The 8679-nt window shown below is 44.6% G+C and overlaps 1 protein-coding gene across 1 annotated transcript in view; it reads right to left on the bottom strand.

Annotated features, from left to right (window-relative positions):
• Nucleotides 1-8679, bottom strand: part of LOC102877736 (zinc finger protein 709-like) — a 16563-nt gene that overhangs the window by 7538 nt on the left and 346 nt on the right. The gene's annotated exons all lie outside the window — the stretch shown is intronic.

The raw sequence follows: 8679 nt of genomic DNA, 5'->3' as shown, positions 1-8679 counted from the left end.
ATTAAAAGATACACACTGACTACAAAGAAGGGGATGGAAAAGGATATCGCCTCGATGGACCTAGAGGGTAGTGCTCTGAATGAAATGGGTTGGATGGATAAAGACAAATATCGCATGATTTCACATACATGTGGAATCTAAAGAGCAAAATAAAGAACAACAACAAATGCTGAAATAAACTCATAGATACAGAGAATATTTAGAGGGCTACTAGATGGGAGGGGGTTGGGGTGACGACAAATAAAGGCAAAGGGATTAAGTGGTACAAATGGATAGTTGCAGAATAGACATGGAGATGTTGAATGTAGCAGAGGGAAGATGGTTAATAATGTTGTAATAAATATGTAAGGGGGAAGAGGGGTACTAGATTTAGTGGGGTGATCGTTTTATGAGTTATGTGGATCTCTGATCACTATGCTATACAACTGAAACTGATATATTATTGTATGCCAACTATTACTGAAAAAAAAACTCATTGAATTGTACAATGTAAATACAAGCAACTAATTGTCTATTATATTTCAATAAAGCCGGGAAAAAATTGCACAATATGGACGATGTTAACTGTCCTATAAGTGTTATGGTCACGTGGACAGGCAGGTGGACCCCCACCAAGATTTGGTTTAGGGGTCCACACTAATGACCACACACACACACGGTATGAAAGGCTTTAGGATTTCCATAACGGGAGTGTCTGCAGAGGGCAGGGCGGTCCTCTCAAGCACGCCTGGACACGCCTGGAGATGGCAGGGAAAGGAGCCCAGCCTGGGGCTTTACTGAGCCTGGGGGTAGCTAGAGTGAGCGTTCAGCAAGGGGCAGGGCCTCTTGTGGATTCAACCACTTGCCAGAACCAAAGGAAGGAGCATCCAGGCTTTCTTATCACCAGGTACAGATGTGGGGCACAGGTGGAGGATGGAGGGATGAAAGCTTAAAGCCATCAGTGGTAAACATTAGAAAAGGAGTCAGACTGTCTCTGGTGTGTTGTGTGAGGAGCTTAGAAGCCAGCTTCCAGTCCTCAGAAGTAAAGAAGCCAAGAAACTTAAAAGCAACAAATCTATCAGAGAATTGAGGTCATGGGGTGAACCACTAACTGCAAAATTAGAAAGAAATATCAAAAAGCAGCCATTTCAAGACATGCCCAGAATATATGTAGAGAAATGTGTTACTCTGATTTATAATGAGGGTAACTGAGGTAAAAGGTTCCCAGAATTCTTGAATAATCCAGAAGTAGTAAATGTGAAGATGGTGTCGACTGTGGGTCAGTGCTGAGAAAACTTCTTGATGTGATAACTGGTCAGCTGTGATGATTTTTGGGTCTGTTCCATTTTCAAAGACATTCCAATTAAGACATGAAAAGCAGCAACTAAGCCTGAGCTCCCCCATGTATGAAGGAGGCAATGTCGTCCCTGAAGTCCGTGAACTTCCATCACTTTTCACTCAGGGAATCCTAAAGAGCTCCCCAGGGAGCCTAGGGGTGTGGCCACTGGGGGACCTTATCCAGCTCCATGGCATCTCATGAGTGACTGAGGAATGAAAAGACCATCCAAGGGGGCCCAGGTTTGGTTTCGTCATGTCTCGAGGGGGTCTTGGGAGCTGTGCTAAGCTATCGGGGTGCTGTTTCCAGGTGCCAAGGCATAATGGATTGCTGGATAGGCGATCAGGGCTACCTACTTTCGATAGAGATCATTGCAGCTCTGATGACATATAATGTGGGACCTAGTGCAGGTTCTTATATCAGAAGCCTATGGACAATTTAAGGACATCATGGGTCACTCCAGGAGGCATGAGAGGTCACTGAAGCCTCTATGGTGGACAATCTGAGGTCACTAACAAAAGTGCCAGCTGTATGGCAATTTGAAGAGAGTTTCCAGCCTTTATGTAGGGGTGGCCATTCGAGGTGGGCTAATTTGCAAATAACAGCATAAATGGTAAAAAAAAAAAAAAAGCATACTTTGTAAACAAGGAAAATTACCTCTAGAACAACAAATGAACCTAGTAGATTATGTGTGTGCTACATTTCTTCATGTCAGGGATGGAATGAGTCTCATATTATCAAATAATTTCCAAAAACTTAACAAAGTTGACAGGGCCTCATGTCATATGCATCCATCCACTTTTGCGAGCTCCTTTTTTCAATATTTCTATGTCCTTAATGTCCTCAGAAGAGGATGCATTTAATGTGATGTCCTAATGTCCTACCTGTGTTCTTGGACAATCCAGGATGTGGTTCAGGTCTTGCCTGCAATAGTTGTGTGGGTTGGCGAAACTGCTGAAGACCCATGAAGATAACCCAGTAAAGACGTATCACGTATCTTCAGAGGTGAAGGCCAAGTCCAGCCTAGAGGCTGTTGAAATAGGCACTGAACAGAACAGACTTAGCCAAATCTTGGACAGCAGGATATTTACCAGTTGCTGAGTGGTTGGAGTCGGTAATTTCCATAATGTTGGGGAGTGGAAATAGGTCTGTTTGTTGTGGTAATCCACTGTAATCCATTCATTCTATTCTGGATTAAGAACAGGCTGTTCAAAGGAGGAGCACTGGGGAGAATCTACCATTCACTAACTAGGGTTTATGTACACACTTTTCAATCCTTCAAGGCCCTGTGTAATTTACATTGGCCACACTAACTAATTTATCTGGGAGGTGAGGCTCATTGGATCCAATTTTATGAAGCCAATCTGTGAGTGGAAAATACTTCCTTTAATCATTAATCATTGGCTCAGAGCATCCTTGCTCAATGTGGAATATTTTAGAACTATAGGTGTTGCGACCATGGAGAATTTAGGCAAGACCAGAGTTCTGATGGTTAAGGAGAAACATTTGTCCGATCTGTTTTCTATATTACATTCAGTAGCACCACCTAAGACTGTCAGTAGGAACTTGCTTAAATTTAGTGGGATCCCAAGTATAACTAGTTTCAGAGCCAGTATTGATTCACTGCTTGAAGGTTTCTGAATTAGTGGGTTACAGCAGAGGGCAAAACGAATTCAGAACCTACGTTGTAGAGGCCCCAAAGCCTAGCAGTGTACCTGTTTTGTTGCAGAAATTTTAAAATAATTGGCTCGAATTGTACAGCTTTGTTTCATTCCCCCCGCCCCTTGTCCTTCCCTGTTTTGTGTTTTTGGTCACTGGATACACTTCTGGGAAGGGGTCCTGTTTACCCTGGTATTTCTCTATTTTCCCTCCAGATAACCTCTAACCAGTGCCATCAGGGTTAGGCGCCTCCGCATAACAACAGGTTGCTTTACAGGGTTTAAGAACCCTAGACTTAAGTCAGGTTTGAACGAATCCTTTGGCTGTGCCACAGTGAGGCCATGAGTGTTGCCCCCTGTAACCCCGAGAGTCAGGGTCTTTGCTGCAATAGACCAGGGGCCACAGCAGCAGGGCACTTAAGGGTCCTGGGGAGCCCTCTGGTGTTAGGACTGTGGATGAACCTGCCACCTGCTGGCTGCCTGTCCCCATCTCTTCTCTATTTTAAATGACAGCTGTTTCAGGAGCACCATCTGATGGGCCTGCCTCTTGCACAGGGTGTAGTCCCTCTCTTCTTCGCCCAGGCTATGTATGGACCAACCCACCCTCTGTCACAGCTTCTCTCTAACACATAGATTATACCCAGCAAAGACATCCACCCAGGACCGCCTGTAGGAGGGCCCCGCCTCACACGCCTGCTCCCAAATGCCTAGGAATTCAAAACTGCGCATTCTAGCCGGCTGCACACAGAACTGGGGTTTGGCAGGGTCAACGCTGCCACATGGGGCGGCACAGCTCACAGCCCCAGCTCCCCAACACCCAGCAGCCCACAGTGCGGCCGCCACCAGGTAGCAGAGCAGGTGAGCAGGTCAGAGCAAGAGAAGACAGACCCACGGGGGTGGTCATGTAGGAATGTGAGGCTCATGGTAAAAGTTTTATGGTTATCTGCAGAGGTGCAGAGGAGAGTGATGTTGGTGTGCCACCCCCCTCCCACCCAACATACACACAGAGGGTTGGAAAAGTCTTATGAATCACATACTACAGGTCTCAAGGGAAGGCAGGGCGGGTCTCTCAAGCAGCTGTGACATGGCTTCTGAGAGCAAAAAAATGGAGCCTGGTATGGTTTGGTGGGGGCCTAGGATATGGGTCCTGGACGAGAGTTCTGCACACAGGCATGGCTTTTTATGGTTTGAACCTCTTGCCTGCTCTGGAGGAGAAACCGCCAGGCTTTCTCATCAGGCTGTCCAAATGTGGGACAACAAGGACAGGAGAGAGGGAGGCTTAGGCTGTCAGCAGTCAAACATCAAAAATGCAGAGTCCAACTGCTCACTACAAGAATGAACATGGGTAAGAAAAATATGCGTGCAAAACTGCTTATTTTTACATAAAGCAACACTAACAGGAGGCTCAAGAAATGATCAAAACATGTATTTGGGAAGTGGCTGGAGTAACAGCGCTGGAGGGACCAGGATATTTGGGCAGTGAGTCTTCTTGTTAGACTTTCCTATCGTATAAAATTATTTAAAATAAATACAGAAATTTACATTCTTTATTTTGAATTTTTATACTTAGGAAACCATTCCAGGATTTAATTCCTTTAAATACTAACAGTTATAGAACTGTAAGCCACACAAAATGAAAATATTCAAATCTCTTGCTAACTAAAAGGACATGCAAAGTCCCAGTTTGTCCTTCCTCTGTCTCACGCTGGGGGCATTTTCAGGAGTAAGCAGCATATTGTAACACATTAGGGGTTTGAGTTTAGCTCCTAAAGTGTACTGGATTTTTCAGAGTTACATAAGCTTTTAATAGCTGTCCCCCCATCAGTTAAAATAGATTACATTAGCTTTTTAAACATCAATATTTTCTAAAGACATGCAAATATGCTGATGTAAAAATGAAAAATGTGCTGGAAAACTGAACTGCATTCATTTCATATCTTCAGGTTCTCTTGCCTAATAGGAACAAAAATTCCATTTGCTTCTACAATTTTCTTGCTTTCTCACCTCGTATCTGTCAGTCATCTTACACTGTCAGAGCCCAGGTGCTCAGGGACCTGGAGGCAAAGGGCTGCACTGCACAGTCCATAAAGGAGCCAAAGGAAAGAATCAGCTCAGGTGAGCAGCCCGCTTACCGGGACAGAAGGAAAGCCGCCTGCTGAAGGTTCCACATTCCAGACTCTCCTGTTGAGACAGAACCCCTGGAGTGGGTCAGTTGCTAGGGAAGGAAGGGAGGGGCACCTGAGGCGCCCCAGGAATGAACTCTGGGACCCAGCACCCTCCTCTCCCCAGGGAATAATGGAAACGCTCCCTCTCTCAGGCTTCATCTCACAGTGAGGAAACGCTCAGCTGGAAACGCTCAGTGTAAGGTTCTGACCCAAATGAACACCCAGTTCAAAAAACCACGTAACCCAGGACACAGACTCCTGGCTTTCACAGACTTTCTCAATGTGCACAAATTACACTCTGAGTGCACCTACACTATGAAGAAAACTCAAACCTGTATTTAGAAACAGAACCAAAGGAATTACTGTTACAACCTCAGAAAGGACGTCAACTCCCCCTCCACATTCACACACACCCCAGCTTTCCAGGGCTGCAGCTTCTCTCAGTGTAAAGGCTCCTCCATGGAGGCGTAAGCAGGTAGGACACCTGCAGGGGGAGGCTCCCCAGGGAGCACCACTGGGCCTTCAAGAACTTATTTTTGAAGGCTCAAGAGGGCCTTGGCTTAAAGTCACTGTCACTGGCCTCAAGTCTCTAATCTCTAGTGGACTTGTTTGGGACCACTACTGATATTTTGTGTGTGTGTGTTTAAAAAAATTATTTTATTGTAATAAAATGTAGGTAGCATAAAATTTACCATTTAAATCATTTTTAGGTATACAATTTAGTGGCATTAATTATATTCAAATGTCATGCAATCATCCCCAGTATCTATTTCCAAAGCTTTTTCATTACCCCAAAAAGAAACTCAGTACCCACTAAGCAGTAGCTCCTCATTCCCCATTCCTCTCAGTCCCTAATCTACTTTCTGTTTCTATGAATTTGCCTATTCTAGGTATTTCATATAATTAGAACCATGCAGTATTTGTCTTTTTGTGTCTGGCTTATTTCACTCATCATAATGTTTTCTTTTTTAAAAAAAGAATATTTATTTTTTATGGTAACATTGGTTAACAAAAAACACTGTTTCAGGTGCACAATTCAACAGTAAGGCACATATATATTGCATTGTGTGTTCACCTCCCATAGTTAGATTTCTTTCTGTCACTATATATTTGACCCCTTTAACCCTACCTACCCCCCCGCCCCCTTCCCCCCCACCTTCTCCCTCCCTCCCACTCTCTGGTAACCGCTAAGTAGTCTATTGTCTATGTCTATGAGTCTCTGTTTGTCCTGTTCGTTTGTTTTCCACTGATATTTTAGATACACAGACCCAGTGTTTGAACAGTCTAGCAAAATCACTCAAACCCTGTGTTTATGTGTACAGGAGGGAAGAAAATTGCAAGGCACTTTGCTAGCTCAGCAAGAAAACCCACAAGTGTCTACTGCATTCCAAAAATAAGTTAATTATTGTTTTCACGGCAAGATATTATTTTATGAACTATGAATCATACTTGAACACTTCTGGTCTGTAAGTGTAAGCCCTGGGAATCCATTTGAACTCACCCAAAATAAAAGAACAAACCTCAGAATATTACTACCCACGTTGAGAGGAAAAAAAGGGAATGAAAAATTTAATACTTGCAATGTTAATACTGGAATTTTTTTTTTTCTGAAGTTCACCTGTTTCTTGCATCTTTGAAAATATTTTATGTTGTTTCAGGTTGAAATGATTAAATAAATTTTTATTCATTGAAAAACTGAGGCGCAAATAAAGTGAATAAATGTTTAAAGTTGATGAACTCAAGGAGAGGCAGTGCTGATCTGGAACTGTGGTGAGCACAACACCCAGGAAAGTTTCAAGGAGGAGCCTCGGCTCAAAGGACTTCCCACATGATGTCTGTGCCCAGGGGAGGTCCTGGGGGAGGGGAACAGGAATTTCATACAACGTCTCTAGGTGGTTATTAGCTGCTGTTGTCTCGTTAAAATATTCACACATACAAAATAAACCTTTTAAAAACAGTCACCCATTGACTGTGGGAATATGATAAATAATTAAAATACTGGGTCTGTTTTATTAAAAAGGAGACAACAGGCCCCAGATGGATTCACTCGTGCTAAGTCATATCACCAAACCCAAAACTTAATACAGTCATGTGCCACATAACAACGTTTTGGTCAATAACAGACCACATATAGGGCCATAAGATTTTAATTGATCTGAAAAATTCATACATCTTGTGTTTATCATAGCTTTTGACTGCATCATTTTTTCCTGTGCTTCATTTAATCTTGTAACTGCACAGCGTTTATGGAAGTCCACAGAAGCGGACAGTGAGGCACAGTGATGCACAGTAAGCGTCACTGGCCTTCACGCTCACTGACTCACCCAGAGCAACTTCCAGTCTTGCGTGCTCCATTCATGGTAAGTGCCCTAAACAAGAGCACCATTTTTTTTCCTTGTATATCATATTTATACTGTATCTTTTTTGTTTAGATTCATAAATACCACTATTGTTACAACTGCCTACAGTATTCAGTACAGTACCATGCTGCACAGGTTTGTAGCCTAGGAGCAATAATAGGCTGTAACACAGCCCAGAAGTGTAGTGGGCTAGACCATCTGGGTTTGTGTAAGTGAATTCAAAACAACAAAATCGTCTCAGGACACACTTCTTAGAAGGTACTCCGCCGACTCCAGAGGTTAAGGGGTGCATGGCTGTACTTAACTGCAGTTTCATCTTCCCCCAGGAATGAAATTTTAAACCAGTCTAGAATTTCCTGATCAACACTAATCTGCCCAATAAGATTCATGCTGTTCCTTCTTCTAAAGGAAAGGTGACCTTGCCTGAAACAATCCTTGCTTTCCTTCCGCCAATAACCCGCTAGTGCGGCTCCTTTTCTGCCGGTAAAAGTCTTCCTTCCATTTTGTAGAGCTCCTCCCAGCACCTTTCTATTTACTAGATGTGATGCTGCCCCATTTGGTGAATCGTGGAATAAAGCCAATTATCTTCAAATTTACTCAGCTGAATTTTAATAGTTTGAAATGCAGCACAAACATCAATAGTTGATAACGATGCTATGACTCAGAGGAAGATGGCGTTTGGCAATTCGGGTGAGAGATTGGAAATGCCGTTGTCTGTCGCCGCCCCTAGGAGGAGCTAGGCCGGGGACAGCATGGCGGTTCCGAGACCCTACCCCACAAACGCGAAAACTCGGGAGAAACCGAGTCCCTCTGGGGACGAAAGAGGGACGGGGACCTCACAGAACACGCCTTGTCCCGCGCACGAACCCCGGAGACTGAGTAACGGCTGGCCCCTCGATGACTCTCCCCGTCGTCACCGAGCCATCCTAGGAGGAGCTAGGCCGGGGACAGCATGGCGGTTCCGAGACCCTACCCCACAAACGCGAAAACTCGGGAGAAACCGAGTCCCTCTGGGGACGAAAGAGGGACGGGGACCTCACAGAACACGCCTTGTCCCGCGCACGAACCCCGGAGACTGAGTAACGGCTGGCCCCTCGATGACTCTCCCCGTCGTCACCGAGCCATCCGGGGAGATGCGGGGCTGCGGGGGGAGATGCGGGACTGCGGGGGGAGATGCGGGG

This window comes from Pteropus alecto, unplaced genomic scaffold (assembly GCF_000325575.1).
Source record: "Pteropus alecto unplaced genomic scaffold, ASM32557v1 scaffold304, whole genome shotgun sequence".
Lineage (NCBI taxonomy): Eukaryota > Metazoa > Chordata > Mammalia > Chiroptera > Pteropodidae > Pteropus > Pteropus alecto.
Note: the sequence above shows the minus strand (reverse complement) of the source record. Positions and strands in the feature narration are given on the sequence as shown.